Here is a 24,573-nt window from a genome sequence, read left to right as displayed (position 1 = left end):
TTTCCATCCTTCCCTTCAAATGATGATGACTGATAATGGACCCAGTTACGTTTGCAGATGATTTACACGTAGTGCTGTCAATACAAACCTTGTAATCCCCACTGTGTGATCTAGAGAAGAAAGTTACATTCTTTCCAAATTGTTTTGATGCACTTATGTGGGAAAATGATGTACGTTTGAATATGTATTTCCACTCTGAATCATCATGGCTACAGATGAATATTTGTAGACATGGAATGAGTTTACTGTATTTCAACTGTATGGTCCCCTAAATTCTCCCCAGCTTTTTAAAGTCATCACTGGAGTGCTACCTCCACAGTGTCCCAAAGCATCCACCACTGCCTGTTCTTCGCACACTGTGAGTTTCCAAGTTGGAGAAGGCTGCTGGCTGTTGAGGCATTCTCTGGCACATCTCTGGCTGGCTGATGTGAGCTTAGCACACAAGACTTGGCAGACAGTATCTAACCATGGTCACGTCCATTTCTGGAACACTCATGGAGGATTTTACACCTATGCTAGTGGCATACGTTATTTCTTTTGGTTTTCAAAACAATCATAATTAGATTTTATCACCTGTATTAATAAGGAAACTGTCAAAGCGAGTGATGTGCAGACTTTGGACTGGAACACGGGTCTTTCTGATCCCTGTCTCTGTTCCCTCCCCAGCCTATCCTTCCAAATGTCCAGGAGACTCTTCCTCAGTCTTGAGTTTCCCGCTGATGTTACCACTGTCTTTGTTTCTGGAGAGGAAAACAAGTCTAAACTTACTTTCCAGTTGGAAATGGAATGGAGAGTTAACGTTGGAAGCCGGGAGAGTCTGTCCTGTGATGAAGCGGTCTCTGAGCCACTTCCATGGGGACGTCACGTCACTGTCTGGGCCCCTTGCGCAGCCTGTGCACAGGTGATAAGCCAGATGTGCTGAGCAGTCCTACCGGACAGGGAAGTGCGTTGGAAATGAGTTTGGGTATTTGGTTTCATTACATATGTTCCTGAGGGCCTTGGCCTGGCACTTCAAATGGGACCACTCCCTGTCCCACAGACTCGTGCTCTGGGCCCGTGCAGAACTAACGTGGCCTCAGCCTGAGGCTCAGGGCCCGTGGTGATGAGGAGCATTTTAGTCCAGGGTCTGCCGGAGGCTCTGACACTTCTGGGCCATGGGAATTTGTCCAGGATGATAATAAATCCTCCCCGAGATTCAGATTTCCTTGCCTGTGAGCTGGGGTAGTAATAGTTTCTGAAATGATTGTAATGATTCAGTAACGGGCACAGCGTGTGCTGGCAGGAAGCTGGTGTTTAAGGAGCAGAAGTCGCAGTCACTCTGTCAGCCTCTCACTGTGTGCTCTGTGCTTTGAGAGGTTGTGTGTTTGGTGAAAGTCCCGCCCAAACCCTAGGGTGTAGATGAACTGTTGTTCCTTTACTTTCCCGTCCTTTTCCTCTTTCCCTTCTCTGTGTCCCATGTTTAGGTAGCAGATTCCTCTGTTTCAGGGAATTCGGACCTTTCTAGTAAAAGGAGAGGCGGAACGCGGAAAGGTGGGGCCCAGAGTGGGTCTGGAGCATCCGCACAGCGCTGCTTCCCTGCATTTCTGCATCCGGTCCCATCAGTGCGTGAAGTCAGCCTTCCTCTTCCTTCCTGTGTCGTTCGGTCTCTGTTTTAAGGGAAAATTTTTTACGGGTCTTTTTTCCATTACATGTTTCGTTCAGATGCTTGTTGCTTTTCTCCCTGTGCTTCAGCATTCCTAGGAGAGAATTCAGCAGTGCAGCATCCTCTCCGAGCTCTATGAGTTGATCGGCTTCCACCGCAAGTCCGCCTTCTTCAAGCGGGTGGCCCCCGTGCAGCGCGCGGCCCCCGGCATTACGGAGCCTGGCGGGAAGGCCTGCTACCGACTCCTTCTGCAGACGCTTCCTGGCTACAGTCTGTCGCTGGATCTGCAGGACTTCAGCAAAGGTGTTGGAACTAAAACATTGCTTCAGTCCCATTAACCATGCCTGGTTTGGGCCCTGCTGTCCTGTCTCATCAGGGTGAATACTGATTCGTTTAGAATAGGGCTCAGCAGACTTTTTCTCTCAAGGGCTTGGGAGTAAATATTTCAGGGTCTGGAAACCTCCTGATCTCTGGTGCAGCTGCTCAGCTCTGCTGTTCAGACGCCAGAGCATCCGGACATTCCACACACCCACAGAGCTTTATTAACAGCGGTGTCTGGGGCTGGATTCAGTGTATGAACTGCAGTTTGTCCCCACAGCCTCCTCACTATTGACGCCTGCACCAGAGCATGCATTTGCGACAATGGGTGAACCTGCACTGACACGTCATCATCACCCAGAGCCCAGACTTAACACTAGGATTTACACTTGGTGGTGTGCACTCTGTGGGTTTGGACAGATGTGCAATGACATGTATCCACCGTCACAGCATCATACAGAGTAGTCTGTCTTAATGACCTTAAAATGCTCCGTGCTGCACCTCATTCATTGCTCCTTCCCCTCTAGCCTCTGACAGCCACTGATCTTTTAGTCTCTGTGGTTTTCCCTTTCCCAGAACACCATACAGTTGGAATCAGACAGTTGCGGAACCTTCCCAGATTGGCTTCTTTCCCTTAGTAATATGCATTTAAGGTTCCTCCATGTCTTTCCATGCCTTGATAACTCATTTCATTTTAGCACCAAATAATAGTCCATTTTCTGGCTGGACCACAGTTAATCCATTCACCTACTGAAGAACAGCTTAGTTGCTTCTGAGTTCTGGTGATTATGAATAAAGCTGCTATTAACATCTGTATGCAGTTTTGTGTGTGGACATATGTTTCCATTTCGTCGAGTAAACACCAAGGATCACAGTTGCCGGATCATGTGTTAGGAGTACGTTTAGTTTTGTAAAAATTTGCCAGACCGTCTTCCAAAGTATCTGGGCCATTTTACATTCCCACCAGCAATGCATGAGAATTCCTTATGCTCCACATCCTCACCAGCATTTGGTGCTGTCAGTGTTCTGAGTTTTGGCAGTTCTGACAGGTGTGCAGTGGTACCTCGCTGTTTCAGTCTGCATCCCCTTGATGACAGATGCTGTGGAGCATCTTTCCATAGACTTCTTTGGCATCTAGATTTTTTCTTTGATGAGATCTGTGTCAGGAATTTTGCTCATTTTTTAATCAGGTTGTTCATCCTTCTTGTTGAGTTTAAAGAGATTTTGGTATATTCTGGATATCAGCCCTTTATCAATGTGTCCCTGCCCTTCACCTGCAGCACCGGAGTTGTCCTTTGGGTCTCAGTGGAGTGTCAGCTCTTCAAAGAGGTTCCCTGTCTTCCCTCAGCCTAAATACTGTCCTTGTATTTTTCACTTTCATTGACTCATTTTGTTCTTTTTAAATAGCATTTCCCATAATTTGTAAGTATATTAAAAAAAAGGGCAATGATTGAACACCACCTCCCCCACCAGGCTGTGTGCCCTGTGAGAGCAGAGGCCCTGTCCCCACTCACCATTTCCCATGACAGCACATGGCACATGTCCATGTAAAAGTGTGTAACGTGGGGCCAAACCTGATGAGCAGCTATGATGACATGTGTTGGCTACCATTTATTGAGTAGACTTTGTTTCTGATGTAAATTATTAAATCACATGAATTAAACTTGTTTGTTTTGAAAAATAAAACAACAAAGCCCACCTCCATTTGATTGGTACTTTCTACTTAGCCTTCTGACACAGGAGGGGATGTTCACAATCATTTTCTGGAGGAGGTTGGGGAGGTAAAGTAAGAGAGTGAGATCAAATAAAGTAAAAATGATAACTATCAGTTGGCTTTATTTTCACTAAGACATAAAAGTTACTTTAAACCCTATCTCAGCTGTTGTTCTGTTGTTTTAAACATTTCTCATAGAATTAAATGGAAGCCCACTAAACCCTGAAAGGGAAATTGTGTGCTCAAGTCCTGAAAATTGTTTATGTCTATTTCTTGAAATGCACAATTTCCCTGCTGGTTAAAGAAATTCGAGGCGGGAACACAGCCGTGCGCTGTGTGTCTGCCGGCTTCACGGGCTGCTCACTGTCATTTTCATTTTCTTGTGTTGCAGTTTATGAAGGTTTTCCCATGAGATATATTGCTCAGCCTTTTCCTGAATGAAGGATTGAATTTTCCACAGGAAATCTTATGAAAGAGAGTGACAAGGCACATGGGTTTCCCAAAAAGGAATACTTGATGTAATAAACTCTCACTATGGTGAACCTTTTTTAATACAAGCCAGTTGAAGATTTTATCACTAGGTCATAGGCCACAAATCTGTGTTAAGAATAAAAAGATTCAAATTTTATAGAAGAAGCAGTTTGAATCAAGTAGAAATTATGATTTGTACACTAGTTGGTGTTAGAAATTATACTCAGTCTTATCATAATTGCCTGTGGTAGGAACTGGATTATTATTTATTTATTAAAAAAAAATCCACTAGGTGCTATTTGCCCCATTCTTGATGCAGCAGTGCTGAGGTTAGTTAAGTTGGGCCATTTAGGATTGTTAGCTAGGTTTTCCGGACATTGATTTCAGCCTCTTTATCTTTTTTACAATCTCTTCTTTTGTATCGGCCTTTGGTCTTTTGACAACGTGGAAATACTGCACGGATCTGCCTTTCCCTTTTTTCCTGTCTTTGTGGGAAAAGATTTCTGAAAGACAAACTACTAGGATATTAAGGATTTTGTGTGGGGTAAGTTTGTTCAGTTCTAAGGATTTCAATTAATACGCATTAATACTTGCTATTCAGCTAATGACAGTAAAATTATAAACTAACTTAAGTATACATGAGTAAGTATAGTACAATAAGCCAATCACCCAGATTAAGGAATTCACAAACTTTTCCATATTTCCTTTATTCAGACCTTTGTTCTTTTATTTGTCCTTTGTTGAAGTATTTGACAGCAAATCCAAGAAGACATGTCATTTTACCCTATGTGCTCAAGTAGGCATGTCTGAAAAATGAGGGCCTTTTTTTGATCAGGTTTTTCCATTTGACCCATGTGCTCATTAAGTGCCAGCTTTATCATGCATCTCACTAGGCATTAGGGATCCTTGGGGCAATGAGACAGTCCTGGCTCCCAAGGAAGTAAGGGCTGATGGAAGAAACCAACACAGGAGCTTGGGTGCCTCACTTAAGGTCCCTACTGGATGACACCAATTGGACAAAATTTGTGCACAATACAGTAGGATTCACAGAAGGGACTGGTCAGACTTGTAGGGCAGGCCGTGAGAGAGGCGGTCAGCAGGGCTACAAGAGGAGGACTCATTTGATCAGAATCTGAAATCCTTTCTGCCAACCTTTCTACCAAGCCCCCAAGGCCATCACAAACAACCCTGTGCTGAAACTGTTTTTGATTCCAGTTACCACATCTCCTTCAGGAAGGATTTTAAGGTGGAAAATATTTAAAATCCGTAATTGTTGCCAGAAGGGACATAGAACAAGGAACATGTAAACAACACAAATGTCCATCAGCACATGACTGGATAAAGACGAGGTGATACATATATACAATGGAATACTACTCAGCCATAAAAGATGCCATTTGCAGCAACATGGATGGACCTGAAGACTGTCATTCTAAGTGAAGTGGGGTGGAAAGAGAAAGAAAAATGCCATATGACTTCATTTATGGGGAATCTAAAATTAATAGCAATAATAATAAGACCACAAATGAACTAAATATTGTTTTGATTTCTTGAATATATGCAAGCACATCTGACCATCCTTTGTGATTGGATTACCATATTCTGTTTATTCTTTTGTAGATGTCCTTATTCCTCTGGTAACTAATTTTAAAAATCTAAAGCTCTAATCTGTTCTTATGAAACAATAATTAGTACATATATGTAAACTAAAAAATGCAGTATGCTCTATACATGTATTTACATGCAATATGTGTATGTGAAGTTGAACTGTAAAAATTCTACCTGATAAAACTGAAAAAGGAAAAAAATAAAAAATTTATTTTAAAAAAACACCCCTCTTTAGATATTAAAACGTTCATTTCTGAGATTCTGTGAAAGACAGCATGGAAGTAGGTTTTTAAGATTTTCTCCTTGTTCCTCGGTGAGCAGCCTGGGCTGCACAGCTTGACCGCCACAGGCACCCAGGACTTGCCGGCTTTCTCCTCACTTGTTGGGAGGAAGATTAGCTGCTTCAGGAATATTTATGCTCTTAGAAGTTGCTGAAAACCCCACAGAGCTTCTGTTTACATGGAGTGTATCTGTCAATATACCCCATTTTAGAAATTTGAACAGAAAATTTAAACCCAAGAACTGACAAGCACACGCTGCCCCAGCACGTGGTCAAAGCAGTGCTGCCACGGTGGCGTGTGTTGGTTCTAGAAAAAATGCACAATACACTCAAGAATGAGGGTGAACCCACAGATCTCATCTCAGCAATGCTATGAAGAGGTGGGAACCAAAGCCCCTAAAACAGTGTTGAAGTCCCCAGATGTCTCAGAACACACAGAGCCATGGGTTCAAGAATCCAGTGTCTCACGGATCATCGGCTGTGGAGACCGCGTCCTGGGTCAGGAGAAGCAGAATTAGGGACAGAAAGCACACAGTCCTATTGACAGCAAAGTTTTAAATGTTTTGAATTGACAAATTTTGGCAAAGATTTGCATTTAGACTACTACATTTCCTCTCCTGGAGACGTTAGAAGGATAACACTGATTAATAGAGGATGATTGTAATGGATTAATTATGATACTGATGACATGGGCTGCGAACACTAACCCTGCACTCAGTGTATAATAAGACTTTTATGTACACAATTCATTAGGTCTCCACACCCCTGCAACGTGGCATTAAGCACTCATACAACCATGAAACCAGTGACTATAAAACAGTCACAAGCCTTCCTCTCCAGCATGAGGTAGCAAAACCAGAAAGGATTTTCAATGACAAAAGCCAAAATCATATATTTTGGGGAAAGAAAGCAAATGAAACACTGAAGAACAATAAACCAAAAAGAGCAGATGGAATGGAAAATTTTATTGAAGAAAGCAATGATTGATTCAATTAAAACAGCTAATGTCCCTGGTATAATTGAACCATCAATCCAAATTTTTGGAAAAGTGGGTTGTGAAATTACTGTCTCATTTAATATTGGAATTCTTATTTGGACCAATTTGATATGCACCACTGGTGTGAGGTTAGATATTTAGGTAAATAACAATATTCCTATTTTTTAAGTTAACAGGAAACATAACACAGGACTCCAGATTTAGGGAGAGAATGCAAAAAACTACTATCATACTCCATCCAGTAAGGACAAGTGTCCCTGCGTCACCAAAGCAATGAGAATTTGCACAAAGAAAACACAGTTCTCCAATTGTGACAAATACTAGACCGTGAGCCATGAGTTACGAGAACAAGCAACTGTTTAAATGCCATGGGCAAATTTTTTTTATCATCTTGAAAACATCACTGATGTTCTAGGTAAGAAATAGAATTGTTTTACTAACAAATCCAACTGACACAGGGGTATTTCCAAGTGAGAAGGTGATTCCAAAAAGTGCAGTAAAATGAGTAAGGATGATCTGCACAGTGACGGAGATGGTCTTAGACTAACCAGCACCACGATTCCTGGTTTTACACTTGCTTTCTGCTCGTCACCTCTGACCCAAGAACTCATCAAATGATTGTTTTTTCTTTAGGGAAAAAAAATAAATAAAATCTAACTGCAAGATGTGGTATGTAAAGCGGTAATGAAGTTTTCTAACCTTACGATGCAGCCAGTGTAATGTAGCACTTATTCGGGCACTAGAATTTTTAATTTATTACTTTTATACCCTATTTCTATCCTAAAGGAGACACTTAAAGTTTTCTACTTTATTCAATGTATCTTGTGAGGGTTGTGATAAACACTGGTATGGCAGTTTTCAGAGATTCAAAATCGCCTCTGTGTTTGAGGTCAGGAAAGGCAAGGCTCCCTCACTGCTGCGAAGGAGAAGGAATCCCCGGAGTCAGCCTCCGGGCAGCTTCCGAACCGCATTTGCTTGCACTTAGCACAGGACACCATCAGCAATTGTAACTCTGACAAGGAGAATTCCCCGGGGACATGGAGGTGCTCTAACATTCTGAAGCCACTTGTTTCCCATTTAGGTAAGGCTTGAAAAAATAGTTTATTAGAAGTGACTCTCTTTGTATGTGCCTTTTGTCCTGAGAGGTCACTAATTAGCATAGAATATAAAATACCCCATAATATAAGAATTTAGGCACCACATCTTTCCATCTACCTATTTGTTTATCATATTTATAGTTAGGTTACATTTTCTATGACGTTCACTTCCGGGCACCAGAAAAGAAAGGTTACAAAATATTTATTATAAATAGGGGGGACTGGGTCTAAGAGTTAAAAACCACTCCTGCTAACAATAAAAACCATATAATAATTTTAATCTCAGTTGCATCAGACCTTCCAGAATTACTCCCTCAATTTCACTGTTAAAACAGTAATGGAATCTCTGTTCTTCCAAGACTCTGGCCTGATCACCACCCATCCAGATATCTGTCTGTGGGTCCCTACTTGTCCTCGAGGCCCCCGAACACACCATATGGGGTGAACTTTCTTCAGTGTCCCTACAGTAGGGGGAACCTGGAAGTCCCAGGCACTGTCCAGGAGTCACACCTACCAGCAAAAATCAAAGTCATGTGACTGAAACGGGACAACACAGGTGGTGTGATAGGGCTGAAAGCTCACCAAAACAGGTTTGGGGGCCTAACCCAAGCCCTCCGGCTCCTAACATGAAGAAGGACAGGGAGTCCCAATTAGCCACGAGACTGGGGGGCTTCATTACTCCATGAATAAAGGATTTGTGCCATTGCCACCTTTAGACAGGGAACCCCAGAACCCAGACTTTGAAGCATCGTGTCCCCTACCCTCTGAACAAATATTCTCTCAAGATACGTAGTGAGAGATGGGAGCCCCAGTGAGCTCTGGAATAAGATGCAATCTGAAAGACTGCTGGTAACAAATGGTGTGGAGCTCGGGCAGCCCCCAGGGCCACCAGCCATTCTGGTACCACTGATGCCCACACTTCCATCCACAACAGCTTCTTCAGGACACTTACGCACAATAACCATCACACAAAAATGGTTGCTTAGACATGTTTTAAGAGAAATAACATTAAGAGAATGCCAAATTCATGATAAGTCAGAGAAAAGACCCCAGAGTATTTACTGAATGAGATCTCACGTGTGCTCCGCATGAGCTTTAAACCCTTAGGACACAGTCATGGAACAGTAGGCATTTTCTTTCTTTCCTCCAAGTTGGTTTGCTGGAGAGCTCCGTAGACAAAGGAAGACTCTGGATCCCACCTCTACTACTTACACAAAAGGCACAACACGTAGAGAGGTATCAGCGCTGGTGCGACCGCCTCCAATGTGCGCACTGCAGTGCCCAGCTCCCCGAGGAGCAGAGCTTCCCCCACAGGAGCAGAAACCCCCAGGAGCAGAGCTCCCCCAACGGGCACTGCAGTGCCTGCGAGAATCAGGTATCTGATGAGTGAGCCTAGGGCGGGCAAGACAGGAAGCAAGAACCACTCCCTCACTCTCTGCAGGTGATCTCTGTGTCATCTTGAATAAATACAGTCAGCATTAAAGATGTTTGACCAGAGGGTAATAGGTAAGGCCTCCCCAAATCTCGCATTCCTTTAGTGGGAGTCCTGTTAGAACACATGGTGACAAGAGACGCTGGCTTTACATGCGCAGGTTGCCCTCAGGGCTGCAGTGGAGGCCACGGTGCTGCCTCTGCCCCACCTCCTGCCTTCTTCCCGCAGACCTCACAGGGGCCGCTGACTCGTTCCTTTGACTTTCTCTCCTTGGTTGTGCTGCTCTTCCAGCTTTTAAGAGCTCATAAGAACCTCACCAGAAAATCTTTAACAATGAACGCAAATCAAATGAAATCAACCAAAGAAACACACTGCCTTCATCATTACTTTACATTTTAGGATGAAATTCTTGAAGACGACTCCCTGACCTGAAGGGATGGATGGAGGAGTAAAGAAAAGAAGACAAGCATCTTTGGCCCATAAAAAATGAGAGGTAACCAGATGGTGGCTAGTTTTCATTGCACCTCTCTGCCCTCCTCAATTTCACATGCCCCTCCCAACTCAACTCATCGGAACTCCACTGAAGGAGACGGCTTTGCAAATTTATTGGTAGCCAAAGAAATCGCTTGAGAAATAGTGTCCCAAACCCAACGAGAACACTGAAAGCTGACCAGTGCCAGGATCTGAATACTAAAACACACAGATTCAAACTCCGACACCATCCCTGGTGGGTGTACTTACAGTGGGGGTGTGGCCGTGCAATTTGTCAGCATCCAACATATAAAAATGAAAGGGATACCAGTTTTCAACATCACAGTCCCTCTGAAACAACTGGTAGTCAATTAGCGTTTGTCGGCAGCAAAAGTCGATTTTCTCCCCTGCACGTGGAGGTGAACACACAGAAGAGACTGATGATCCCCGCTGCGAGTGTAGCTAAGTGTGTCCAAGCAAACTGACTCCACCAGCCTTCTGATGAACAGGGGAGTGTGTGAGCCGTGTGGCTTTGCAGACTGATGGCCAGGGAAAGAGGGCGCTTCCTTAATTTTGGGAGAAAAACGCGGAAGCAGCACTCGCTGGAAATAAATTCTAATTAAAATTTCAGTTGCCCTTCCTGCAGCGTAACCCACGCCAATAGATGAGGCTCCCTCCGTGCTGTCCAGTCATGTGAGCCAGGCTCATTACTGTACCTGTGTGTTTGGCTTAGCAAGTGAATCATGTCTGTTTTCTGGAAATTACATGAGGGTGGAAAACTTCCAAACATGTTCATTTATTTGCTGTGGAATTTGTTTAATCCTCTTGAGAGCATTTACAATGACAACCTTCTTAAATAAGCATCTTTGCCCGAGAAACCTTCCAAGGCACATGCGCCGAAACCTAGGACAACCCAGAAGCAAAATCAAAACCGTTAATAAATAATAATATGTCATAGCACTAACCACCAAAATTATATATATTAAAAAAAAAAAAGCCAGGGCTTTATGCTGTCCAGGGTTTGAATCATTTATTTAACGTGTCAATTATTACAAGAATAAACTTTTCTAAATGTAAAACCTCCTCAGAAATCTTCAACTACTATTCAAGAAAAATATCACAGAAAATTTCTGAAAAGCATTTAAAGGAAAATCATTTTTAACTGAATCTTATTCTAGGCACACAGAATAAATTCTCTTTAGAGAACTCCTACATTTTTTTTTAATAAATGACCTATAAAAATACAACCAGCATTAATCAGTAAATCTTCATTCCTTATTTTTAAAATTTTTAGGGCATGCTATTTTTTTTAAATCAAATGAGGAGGTATTCGCAAGCCAATGGACAACGGAATTACCTAAGGAGACATTATAAAGCAGCAAGAGCAACTAGCATTTTGACAAGCATTCTGCCTGAGAGTCACTCGTACCATCTCATTTTGACCTGGCCACTTGGAGGTGAGCTCCATCAGCCCACTTAACACATGAAGATACTGAGGCTATGGGTGGTCATGTTTCCAGTACTTAGGGGAGCCAGGATCCAAACAGGGATCACTGTCTATAGAGCCTGTGCCTTTACCAGATCACACTTACATTTCTCACACTTCAAATGCACTCAGTCCCCGAGGTAACACACCTTCCTTGTGTTTCTAAGAGTTTTAGGAAGTACTGAAATACAAAGACTTATCAGACATTTGTGTGGGCTAATTTTTTATTTTCTGATTTTTCTGAATCAGTTCAGGCTGAATTCATACTACTTATGAGGAGAAGTCCTGAGACCGAGGAGAGAGGGGAAGATAGTCCAGACATAAACAATTTCAAGAGATCCACTTCATCAAGGAAGCAAAGTATTAAATAAACAACTTCAACAACAAGCTTGTCAATAAACCTTGGTGTCTCTGTCTCTGCCTGAAGGAGGGTAAGCCCTCCAACCCATCTGCCTTCCAGCCACATACCCTGGATGATCTTGGTTCAATCACCTGTGACACGTGTGTTCTCCAGGAAATCTTTGTAGAGATTAAACGATAAAACTATATGCATAGGGGATACTTATTTGTTAAGCAGTAGGCACTAAACAAATAATAAAATTATTTTATTTCATGAAAATGGGAGATAGGTCTCCCAATTAAACATTCCTGACAGAATCCCAACAAGCACTTTAATTTATCTGCCAGAAATTGTAAAATAACATTTCTTTTTAAAGGCTGTATCCATTCTCCCTACTTTTTACCAATCCTGGCTGTTATCCTGAAAATCTATTCCCAGAACTTGGCATCCATCTCCCATATTTAAATCCTTTAAGTTTGAAATTATGATGAAGCTTGGGCACATAAAGATTCACACCATAATTCACAGAATAAACAAAGACCACAGGAACAGGGCCACTTCCAGACCCCATGTGCTCAGGACAGCCTCCAAACTTCATAAAATCAGATGCATGCTGTTTGAAGGGAAAGAAAATTGAATGTGATCAAGGAGGCTGACATAGAGCACTGGCTGGCTCAAGAGACGACTCCTTCAACCCCTCGTCTGACTTAAGTCATCTAACAGTTATCAGGTGATCTCTAACTAAAAGTAAAACAGGGGTAGGGTTGAAAAGTAATTTTTTTCCTACAATATATACATATTGTCAACTAAATTTTGGCACGTGTCATCTGCCTCTGATTTGATTAAGTCATGAGCCACTGCAGCTGCTGACCTTTAACACCCTCTGAAAGTAGTTCTGTGTGGAGATCAGGAATGGGGCGCTCTGTGCTCTGGGAAAATGGGCAGAAAATCTTTCAGATATTTAGACATTTTCAGGAAATTTTATGAGCCCAAATTCTTGCATCTCCTCCTATCTAGAAAAGCACTAAAATCATTAACAGAGACACCTGTTCCTCGACTAGCAGCAGCCTCGGACTTAACGTATACTTGACTGCACGTCCGCATACAATGAAATCTCATATAATGCTGAGCTCCCCCTCATCGTCAGAGCAGTTCCTCCGAGCTCTCTGAGATGCTGTCACCTGGGTTCTAGTCCTCATTTTGCCCCAGATAAAACTTAACCCAGAACTCTCACGTTGTGTGCCTTATTGACAGTACCACAAAAATTAAGCTTACATACTTAAACTCATAGTAAACATTCAGTATCAAATATTTCTTGACTTAAATTATTTTTTAAAAGTAAATAATTATTCCATTTCTTAAATATAGCATCTTTAAATATAAATTAACAGATATTTGTGAATTTTAGAATAATAAATTCTGGAGAAATTTTTAGCTACTTAATAAAAAAGCTATTGTGTGGAGTTTTAGAAATTCAGAAGTGGAAAAGAATAGTATTGTAACTCAAGTTCTTGTTTTAATTGCAGAGATCCTGAGGCCTCAAAAGACATATAAAGTTTCCTGATTTTATACACTGTCCTTTAACAGAAAGCCTAGAAGTAAGATCCTGGTCTTTGAGAAACCAAGACTTGATCGGCTGGTGCAGGGCTGAACTTTATGAAAATGGGTCATGAGAAAGAACCAGAATGCTGGGGCCTGGGCAAGGCAGCGGAAGGAAGGAGGGTCTCACATGGTCGTGGGTGAGAAATAGGCTCCCACAGTGCTGGTGTGATGGGCATCCCTCAAGGGCCTGAAAACTACTATTTAGCACACCTGCCACCGAAAAGCACACTTGCTGTTTAACAAGAAGGCTGACCAGGAGGCTTTCTCAGTGACACAAGTTGCTATTTTCATGTGAACTCTACAACTACAGGAAGAGAAAGAATAGAAAGCTGATATTAATTACTAATAATTTACACCAAGAACCAAGGAATTTCCAGGAGAAATATAAAGAATTTTTGGAAGTTTCATTATGTGAACTTACTGCCAATTCAGTTGTCTTAAAAATTGTTCTATAAAATATATAGTCCTTTGCTGTTCCAAATCACATTTGAAAGAATAATGTTTCTTAAGGGTGTTTCTGGAATTTTCTTCTATTTCCTAACACCAAATCTCAGAGCTTTAGAGAAATGGAGGGTTGGAATTTCGTCCACTCTTCTCTAGGCAATTTATTGTTCCTGCAAAGAACAAGGGGGGAATCACACAGAAAAGCATTTGAGCATCAGGCTGCTTACATTTCCTCTGGAAGTCTTGGAAAATAACGTGGAAATGAACAGCAGGACAGAAACCTGGCGGGAGGGTCACTGGCTAGAAGGTGAGAACAAATGTGTTTTCCAACGTGCTCTGGTCGCCACTTGTTTAAATGAACCGAGAAATTGGTCCAGCATACACGCACCTCTATGTGAAAATCTCAAGCGTTACCAACTGCTCAGTGCAGCCCGAAGCAATGGACGGACTGCAGATGCCCCCGGCGGCTCATCGTGGTGTCTTACACCATGTGCAGGATGATCGGTTCCTTCCCGCCCACTCCCTCCCCTCCCCTCCAGGGAGATGGCTGGTCCTGAATTGAGCTTACCTCATAGAAAGCTGTCTCATAGCCCTCTGTCTAAAGCAAAATAAAAGCAGGAAAGCTACAAGGGACTTTACAGAACCATCCCAAAAGGGAACTGAAGCACATTTCTTCCCTCCTTTCTGCTCCTGGAATGTGGACCTGATGGTTGACCCTCAGGCAGCCAATTTGGGCCATCATGTTGATGGGCTGAAGATAACAGGCATCTTGTTCTCTGACCCAGTGGCCATCATGCAAACCAGCCCTGGGCTACCGATTGCTTGACTTCTTTATGTAAGAGGGAAATACAATTTTAGCATGTTTAAGCCACTGCTGTTATCTGGGGAACTAGGTGTTGTACATTGCCATGGTAAGACCTAATAATAAAGTTCAATATTCACCAAAAACTATTTACCAAATAGTTAATAAATGATAAAGAGTTCTTGATTTTTGTTTTAATGCTATGAAATGTAAATCAAGTTTCAGCATATGCCAATAAAACAAGACACTGTGGAGATGAAGCAAAACAGAGTTTGTAGAACAGAGACCAAATCATCCTCCTCTCTAAGGCACAGGAGTACAGCCTTGACTATACATGCCAAGGCTGTGGTCAAATGGGCTCCCTGTTTTCCATGTCTTGGGTTGTGTTCTGTTTCCAGCCTTGGGAAAAATGGATAAGGCTGCTGGTCAAATCATTTCAGGAGCAGTTTCCATCATGTAGAACCCATGTATCTTCCTTTCCTCTGCCTCCTGGAATGTTCTGACACAATTAATCAGTCCAGCCTTCTAAATTGAGCAAATGGAGCTCAATTAATCTGCTTTTAGACAGAGCTAAAAATAGACATTAAAAAGCATAACTAGGAAATCTTACCTTCCAGAGGTCATTGCACAGATGAAATAGGAGAATATCTGTGAATCACTTTGTAAACACTAAGTACAATACAAAAAATATTAGTACTGATTCTATGTTACATTCATCAGTAAAGGAATACAGAACCCTTTCTTACCAGAAGGAAAAGTGCTTTGAAATTTTCTGTCACTTTAATTCTTCAAAAGTTTCTATAAAATTGATGTCCTTAAAAAAATCAGTATTTGGAAGTAATTTTAATTACTTCATCTCCCCCGGTTTAACACATATCAAGAATGTTACCATTTCTAGATATATTATTTAGGAAAGCCTTTGGTATTCATGAGGCACAGAACACGGCAAATTGTCAGTATCACTCAGGATAGGAAAAGCATTTTTGATACCCGAACTTGAAGACATGAAGAAGATGCCTGACATGTCCCACTGACCTTTCAAGCTATTCTTTTTCAAACACTTGCTTCTTCTTGGTCCAGAACAGACACGCATTTGTTGATGTGAGACTCTTTAAGTGAAAAGGTCAACCCATCATTACCACTTTAGAGACTGAAATCTTACCCTCCTCATCCATGTGGACATAGCATCCTTACTGATTCCTAACATGAAAAATGACCATCGATGACATCTCAGGATGCTCCAATGCAGTGGTTCTCTGCTGCAGTGAGGAAGAAAGAGCCGTATGCTTCAAGACTCACTTCCTGTCTGTAGCTCACTTGGCAAGACGCTACAACTTGTCTAAGCTAAAGCTTAAAATTGGAGAATACAGACAACATCTATGGCAAAGGGCAATCGGAGGCTAATTCCTTGGCCCCAATTCATCGCTTCTCAAGAGCCTTGGGCAATACCTTGAGAAAGGCAGCAACATGGTACCCAATTCATCAAAACCTGCACCTCCTACTAGTTGACAGTAAAGCAAGTGTCATCTTGCTCAACAGATCTCCCTGTGTCTCTACAGTGTATGGGTACATTTTCTTTATTTTCTCAGTTGGGGGACATTCCATTTCTGAAAATCCCCCTCCCTGCAGTAGAAGTTCTTAGTTTCCCAATCACAATGCAGGATTGAAGGGGGGATAAAAGATCTGACAAAACATAGATCACTATTTATTCCTTGATATATTTTTGGCACATGGACTAAAAATATTTGGGTCAGTTGGGCACCAAGAACATATCTAATTTACACAATTGTCAACTGTCATTTTATTAACAGCTCCTGAAACAGTCACGTGGTCACTAGTTTTTTTTTTCTTTTCTTACCTTGACCCATGGATTTGATGATTTCTAAACAGACACAATAGATTTTTGAAAAGAAATCTGTTTCACCTTTTGCTTTTAAACCTAATTTGTGTACCTGACCCTGACTTCACTCTAACATTCACAAAAAGCTATCCAAAGACACCCCCTTTTGACATCATCTATAGATGTCTTGAATATACTGCTGAGCTGATTCTTCCAGATCTTTAAAATATATATGCACATTATGCTGTGGTCCTCTTCAATATGTGGTGTTTTCAGTAATCATTACCTCTTTGGATACTTTATTACACATTTAGCATTTCTTTATCCAATTCAGTTACATTTGTACATAAGATTTCAAAAGAACTGGTTTCTCAAAATGATGATATTTAACATCTATGGCCTTTTCTTAATCAAGTAATTCTATAAGGCTGTCAAGGGCAGCAGTGAACTTTGTGTGTGGTGATTGCTGCTTCAGAGTCTCCGGTGCTGACCCAAGATCTTGCAGGTGTTTATGCATCCTTGTGAATGTCAACACATCAGTCTATTAGGAGCTGAAATTAAACTACCTGGATGCTACTTTTTCTTTTTAAAAACAATAAACTCAATTCCCCTTACTAATTCTTTATTGTTTCTTATACTGAGTCTCAACACTTTTCCTAATATATATGTTTGGTGGGGAGGGGGGCACAGCCCTGAATGCCTGCAGACAGCAACAACTCTATAAGATTAACCAGAGGTGGCCGTGGATGTTGTGTGACTTCAGTCACTGAGCACGAGCACCTGCTGTCCCTCCAATTGTTCTGCCTCCATTGCTGACAGCCCTGAAGGTCACTGCCTCTTGTAAAATTCTACAACATTACAGTTCATATATTTTTAAAAGGTATCAACTTGTGAAAGTCATCTGTGTAAAATGGGTGGTACTTGTCTTTGCTCATTTCAGGCTAAACTAAGTTCAGAAGGCCACACTCACACACACACACACACACACTCAGTTCTGAGTGCCCCCAAAGAAAAGTATAAAAGGCTTCGGGACAGTGGTGACACTCAAACCTTTGGAATTTTGAGCTCTATGAAAGTATCACTTATTCAGAAATTAAGCATTATAATTCTAGGCCAAGAGAATCAGTATCCCCCACAAGTTAATTACCAGAATTTTTTTAAAGAAACTATCTTCCCTAAAATCCAATGATAAATCAAATATCCATGGAAAGAATATAGATCAGTAATATCAAGCAACAATTTCTACACTAATGCTGATTAGCCATCAGCCCAAACCAAAGGACATAGAAATAAGACAACTGGAGATAAAGAGATGGAAGGGAGGTATTAAAAAGCAAGAATATAAAAGAAGTAATGGCCCTATGGAAACCTGCTCATTTTTTTGAAATAATTACTTGGTTAAAGGAACTCACTGTTGAGGATTTGAAATGCACCAAGGGGAAATCTAGCAGGGAAAAGAAGCAGAAGCAGGTCTCAGTTTTCTCCGAGGATGATCCTAAATGAAAAAAAAAATCCTTGGCTTCCACAATACACAACCTGCATTGATGTCTAAGCAGAAGAGTGAGGAGGAGAGAAAACCGAAAGTGTGTGGAAGCCATCCTTCACCAACACTGCTGGAAGCACAGAACTGTGGTGTTGGGGCACTGCCCGACCGATATATATAACAGCAGGAATAAGCTCTAACTAGGTTTCTGAGCGAAAAATGCTTTTAGCTTTAAATCTACTCAAGTAAACATGCAGAGAAATCATGGTAAGTGCTTGAGATGAAGCCTTGCTGTTTAGGTAAGATAAAGGAATGCTTCTACACTTGTTCCATTTTGGAAACATATGTGAGTAGAAGCCAAACTTCACCAAGGTTTTTGAGAACCCAGAGTTTCTGGCCTCGGGGAATTACGGTACTTTCATATATAAGGGGAGGCACAATCTCCAGGAGGCTTTTCCATTCCAAAGAGCTTTCACTTGAAACCGGCTTTCAGAATCATGCTGAGAAATCAGAGTTAGTGTTTCTATATGTCACTCCATCTTTTATGCTGTATGAAAGAACTCCACACCACATGCTCAATTTTTAGATATGTATGAGTTTGGAAGCCATCCTTCAACTAGCTAATTGGGAACCCACAGTTTTTGGGAAAGGGAAACTACGCTACATACATATCTATTGGGATGCACTAGTACCAAAAAGGTTTTACACTGCAAACCGCGTTTACTTGCAACCGGCTCTGAAAAACATACTGAGAAATCAGTGTAAGTGTTTCAGTATGTCACTTAACCTTCAATGCTGGATGAAAGAACGCCTCTCCACATGATAACTTCTGACATTTGAATGTGTGTTGGAGCTGTCCTTCACCTAACTTGTTGGAAACCCAGAGTTTCTGGTATAGGGGAACTACGCTACTTATATATCTAACCGGAGGCACTCGCTCCAACGCGGTTTTCCTAAGCAAACCACTTTTACTTTGAAACCAGCGTTAGTAAACACGCTGAGAAATCAGAGAATGTGTTTCTACATGTCACTCTGCCTTTTATGATCGGTGAAAGAACGCCACTCCACATGCTCTATTTTCAAATCTGTATATGTACGGAAGCCGTCTTTCACCTAACTTTTTGGGAACCATAGTTTCAGGACTAGGGGAACTACGCTGCTTTCTTATATTTGGGGACGTCCTAGCACCAACTCGCATTTCCACTGCAAAACGTTTTTACTTGAAACGGATTTCAGAAACATGCTAAGAAATCAGAGTGAGTGTTTCAGTATGTCACTTAACCTTCAATGGTGGAAGAAGGAAAGCCTCCCAACATGCTCACTTCTGACATCTAAATGTGAGTTGAGGCCATTCTTCACATTACTTCTTCGAGAACAAGGGTTTCTGGTCTAGGGGAACTACGCTGCTTACATATCTAAGCAGAGGCTCTCGCTCCAAAGCGGTTTTCCAGAGCAAACCACTCTTCCTTAGAAACTGGCATTAGGAAACATGCTGAGAATTCAGAATAAGTATTTCTGTATGTCACTTAACCTTCAATGCTGGATGAAAGTATGCCTCTCCACAAGATCAATTCTGACATTTGAATTTGTGTTGGAGACGTCCTTCTCCTAACATGTTGGAAAACCAGAGTTTCTGGAATACGGGAACTACCCAATTTACATATCAAAGCAGAGGAACACGATTCAAAACAGTTTACCAAAGCAAAGTAATTTTTTTGAAACCAGCATTTCACAGTAAACATAAAAGTCAGAGTGAGATGTACAAACACGTTCTCTGATTTCTCAGTATGTTTCTTAAACCCGGTTTCAAGTAAAAGCGGTTTGCAGTGAAAAGCTGAGTTCGTGCTAGTACATCCCCATATATATGAAAGCAGCGAAGTTTACATTGGACTGAAAGTCTGGGTTTCCAACAAGCTAGGTGAAATGCGGCTTCCACACTCCTACATTCCTGAAAATTGAGCGTGTGGAGAGGCGTTCCTTCAGCATAAAAGGCAGAGGGACTTCTAGACACACATTCTCTGATTTCTGACCGTGTTTCTTACGCCGGTTTCAATGTAAAAGTGGTTTGATCTGGAAAACGAAGTTGGAGCGAGAGCCCCCCCTTACATATGTAAGTAGCATAGTTCCTCTATACAAGAAACTCAGGGGTTCCAACAAGTTAGGTGAAGGACGGCTCGAAGAGAAATTCAGATGTCAAAAGTGAGCTTGTGGAGAGGTTTCTTTCATCCAGCCTTGAAGGTTAAGTTACATACAGAAACAAGTACTCTGATTTCTCAGCATGTTTCTCAAAGCCGTTTTCAAGTAAAAGCGGTTTGCAGTGAAAAAAATCGAGTTCGTGCTAGTACATCCCCATATATTGGAAAGCAGCGTAGTTTACCTTGGACTGAAACACTGAGTTTCCAAAAAGCTAGGTGAAGAACGGCTTTCACACTCATACAGATCTGATAATTGATTATGTTGAGACCCGTTCCTTCATACAGCATAAAAGGCAGAGGTATTCGAGACACAAATTCTCTGATTTCTAAACATGTTTCCTAACGCCTTTTTCAATGTAAATCCAGTTTGCTGTGGAAAACCACTTAGGAGCGAGTGCCTCCCCTTAGATATGTAAGTAGCGTAGTTCCCCTATACCAGAAACTCTGGGTTTCCAACAAGTTAGCTGAAGGACGGCTCCAACACAAACTCAGATGTCAGAAGTGAGCTTGTGGGGAGGCTTTCTTTCATCCAGCATGGAAGGTTACGTGACAGAAATAATTACTCTGATTTCTCAGCATGTTCCTCAAAGTCGGTTTGAAATAAAAGTGGTTTACTGTGAAAAACCTTGTTGGTGCCAGTACGTCCCCATATATATTAAAGCAGCGTAGTTTACCTTGGACTGAAACTCTGGGTTTCCAACAAGCTAGTTGAAGTACGGCTTCCATACTCATACAGCTCTGAAATTTGAGCATGTGTAGAGACGTTCTTTCATGCAGCATAAAATGCAGAGGTATTCTTCACACACACTGTTATCTCAGCAGGTTTCCTACCTCCGTTTTCAATGTAAAACCGGTTTGCTGTGGAAAACCAAGTTGGAGCAATTGCCTCCCCTTAGATATGTAAGCAGCTTAATTCCTCTATACCACAAACTCTGCGTTTCCAACAAGTTAGTTGAAGAATGGCTCCAAGACACATTCAGATATCCGAAGTGAGCTTGTGGAGTGGCGTTCCTTCATCCAGCATTGAAGGTTAAGGGACATACAGAAAGAAATACTCTGATTTCTATGCATGTTTCTCATAGCCGGTTTCAAGTAAAGGCGGTTTGCACTGTAAAATCGAGTTCGTACTAGTACGTCCCGATATATATGGAAGGAGCGTAGTTTACCTTGGACTGGAACTCTGGGTTTCCAACAAGCTGGGTGAAATACGGTTTCCACACTCATACAGTTATGAAAATTGAGCATGTTAAGAGGAGTTCCTTCATGCAGCATAAAATGCAGAGGTATTATAGACACACATTCTCTAAAATTTCAGCATGTTTCCTAACACCGTTTTCAATGTAAAAGCGATTTAGTGTGGAAAACCACGTTGGAGCAAGTGCCTCCCCTTAGATTTGTAAGTTGCGTAGTTCCCCTATACCAGAAAATCTGGTTTTCCAAAAAGATAGGTGTAGGACGTCTCCAAAACAAATTCAGATGTCAGAAGTAAGCCTGTGGAGAGGCGTTTTTTCATCCAGCATTGAAGGTTAAGTGATATACAGAAACACATTTTCTGAGTTGTCAGCATGTTTCTCAAAGCCGGTTTCAAATAAAAGCGGTTTGCAGTGTAAAACCGAGTCCGTGCTAGAAAGTCCTCATATATATGAAAGAAGGGTAGTTTCCATTGGACTGAAACTCTGGGTTTCCAACAAGGTAGTTGAAGGATGGCTTCAACACTCATTCAGTTCTGAATATTGAGAATGTGGAGAGACATTCATTTGTGTATAATAAAGGGAATGGTTTGCAGTAGAAACACCTACACTGGATTCTCAGTAAGCTTCCTAGTGCTGGTTTGAATTTCATACAGTTTTCATTGTAAATCCCAGTTGGAACTAGTACCTTCACATTTACACAAATGTAGTGAATTTACCCACTCATAAGAAACTGTGTTCCCAACAAGCTAGCTGATTGAAGACTTTCACACAACTTAACTCTCAGAATTGTGCAAGTGGAGAGACGTTCATTCATCTAGCATGAAATAATGGGTTGCAGTCGAAACACTTGCTCTGGTTTCTCAGTATGTTTTCCTAGTGCCGGTTGGAGATTCATGCAGTTCTCACTGAAAAACCGAGTTGGAGCTTGTACCTCCCAAAATATATTTATTTAGCTTAATTTTCCACACAAAAGAAACTGTGTGTTCCCAACAAGCTACGTGATTGACGGCTTTCATACTCATTTAAAAGTCAGAAGTGAAAATGTGAATAGACGTTCGATAATCTAGCATAAAGGGAATGGGTTTGTAGAAACACGTACTCGGGTTTCTCAGTATGTTTTCTACTGCCGGTTTGATGTTCATGATGTTTTCACGATAAAACCGAGTTTGAGCTAGTACATCCATATACATATATAAGAAGTGTAGTCCCCACATAAAAGAAACTGTGTGTTCCCAACAAGCAAGGAGATTGATGGCTTCACAATTAAATCTCATAAATGAGCATGTGGAGAGAAGTTCGTTCATCTAGCTTAAATGGAATGGTTTCTACTAGAAAGACTTCTACTGGGTTTTCAGTATGTTTTCCTCTTGCCAGATTGAAGTTCATGAAGTTTTCACTGTAACACCGAATTGGAGATAGTACTTCCCATTATATATGTAAGCAGTGAATTTCCCGGCTCTAACGAAACTGTGTGATCCCAACAAGCTAGGTGATTGAAGGTTTCCCACACACTTAACTTTCAGAATTGAGCAAGTGGAGAGACATTCGTTCATCTACACAAAGGTAAAGGGTTGAAATAGAAACACTTACCCTGGACTCACATTATGTTTCCTAGTGCCGCTTGGAAATTAATGCAGTTTTCACTGTAAAACGGAGTTGGAGCTATACCTCCACACATGTATTCATGTAGTGTAGTTACCCACTGAAAACAAAATGTGTTTCAAACAAGTAAGGTTTAGGATGGCTTGCAAAATCATTTATCTCTCAGAATAGAGCATGTGGTGAGACGATGTTTCATCTAGCAAAAATGGAACTGATTAGGGTAGAAAAAATTTCACTGGTTTCTCAGAATCTTTGCCTAGTGCCCTTTAGAAATTCATGAAGTTTACTCTGTAAAGTCGAGTTGGAGCTAGTAATTCCACATATATATGTATGCAGTGTAGTTACCCACTGAAAAGAAAATGTGTTCCAAACAAGATAGAAGATAGAAGAATTCCCACACACTTAACACTCAGGATTAAACATATAGACAGACGTTCGTTCATTTAGCTTAAAGGGAGTGGTTTCTAGTAAAAGAAATATTCTGGTTTCTCAGTCTGTCTCCTAGTGCCTGTTTGAAGTTCATGCGGTTTTCAATGTAAAATCTAGTTCGGGCTAGTACCTCCCCATATATATGTATCGAGTATAGTTTGCAACTGAAAACAATCTTTGTGTTTCCAACAAGCTAGGGGAAGGACTGCTTTCATACACCATTATCTGAGAAGTGAGCATGTGGAGAGAAGTTTTTCATTGCAGGAGTAACACCTACTCTGGTTTCTCAGACTGTTCCTAGTGCCGGATTGAAGTTCCTGCAGATTTCACTGTAAATCCGAGTATGAGCTATTAAATACCCTTATAGAGGTATGTAGTGTAGTTTCCAACTGAAAAGAACCTTTGTGTTACCGACAAGCTAGGTGAAGAACGGCTTTCACTCACACTTATCTCTCAGATCTGAGCATGTGGAGAGACGTTCGTTCATTTAGCACACAGGGAACGTTTACAAGAAAATCACTTACTCAGTTTTCGCAATCTGTTTCCTTGTGTCTGCTTGAAGTGCCTGCAGTTTTCAATCTAAAACCGAGTTGAAGATAGTACCTCCCTATATATACGTATGTACTGTAGTTTCAAACTGAACAGATTATTTGTGGTCCCAACAAACCTTGTGAAGTTCGGTTTTCACACACAATTATCTCTCAGAACTGAGCTTGTGGAGAGACGGTCGTTCAACTAGCACAAATGGAATGGCCGCAGGGAAAACACTTAATCTCTGTTCTCAGTCTGTTCCCTACTGCCGGTTTGAAGTTCCTGCAGTTTTCACTTTAAAACCGTAATGGAGCTATTATCTCCCCAAATATATGTAAGAAGTGCAGTATACAAATGTAAAGAAACTTTATGTTCCTAACAAGCTAGGTGAAGGAAGGTTTTTACACATACTTATCTCTCCGAAAAAAGCACGTGGAGAGACGTTCGTTCATTTAGCACAAAGGGAACGGGTTGCAGGGAAATCACTTACTCTGTTTTCTCATAGTGTTTCCTAGTGCCTGATTGAAATGGCTGCAGTTTTCCCTGTAAAACCGAGTTGGAGCTTGAACCCACCAATATATATGTATGAAGAGTAG

General features: G+C 41.4%; 2 long non-coding RNA genes across 2 annotated transcripts; both read left to right on the top strand.

The window, feature by feature from the left end:
- The first annotated feature begins 364 nt into the window (after positions 1 to 364).
- Positions 365 to 3,664, top strand: LOC135320993 (uncharacterized). The gene is made up of 2 exons (XR_010380342.1): positions 365 to 901; positions 1,732 to 3,664. It is a non-coding gene; the product is annotated as an uncharacterized LOC135320993 (long non-coding RNA).
- Positions 3,665 to 7,128: 3,464 nt separating this feature from the next.
- Positions 7,129 to 12,422, top strand: LOC135321002 (uncharacterized). The gene is made up of 4 exons (XR_010380354.1): positions 7,129 to 7,445; positions 9,959 to 10,052; positions 11,325 to 11,487; positions 11,766 to 12,422. It is a non-coding gene; the product is annotated as an uncharacterized LOC135321002 (long non-coding RNA).
- The last annotated feature ends 12,151 nt before the right edge of the window (positions 12,423 to 24,573 follow it).

This window comes from Camelus dromedarius, unplaced genomic scaffold (genome assembly GCF_036321535.1).
Source record: "Camelus dromedarius isolate mCamDro1 unplaced genomic scaffold, mCamDro1.pat HAP1_SCAFFOLD_200, whole genome shotgun sequence".
Classification (NCBI taxonomy): domain Eukaryota; kingdom Metazoa; phylum Chordata; class Mammalia; order Artiodactyla; family Camelidae; genus Camelus; species Camelus dromedarius.
Note: the sequence above shows the minus strand (reverse complement) of the source record. Positions and strands in the feature narration are given on the sequence as shown.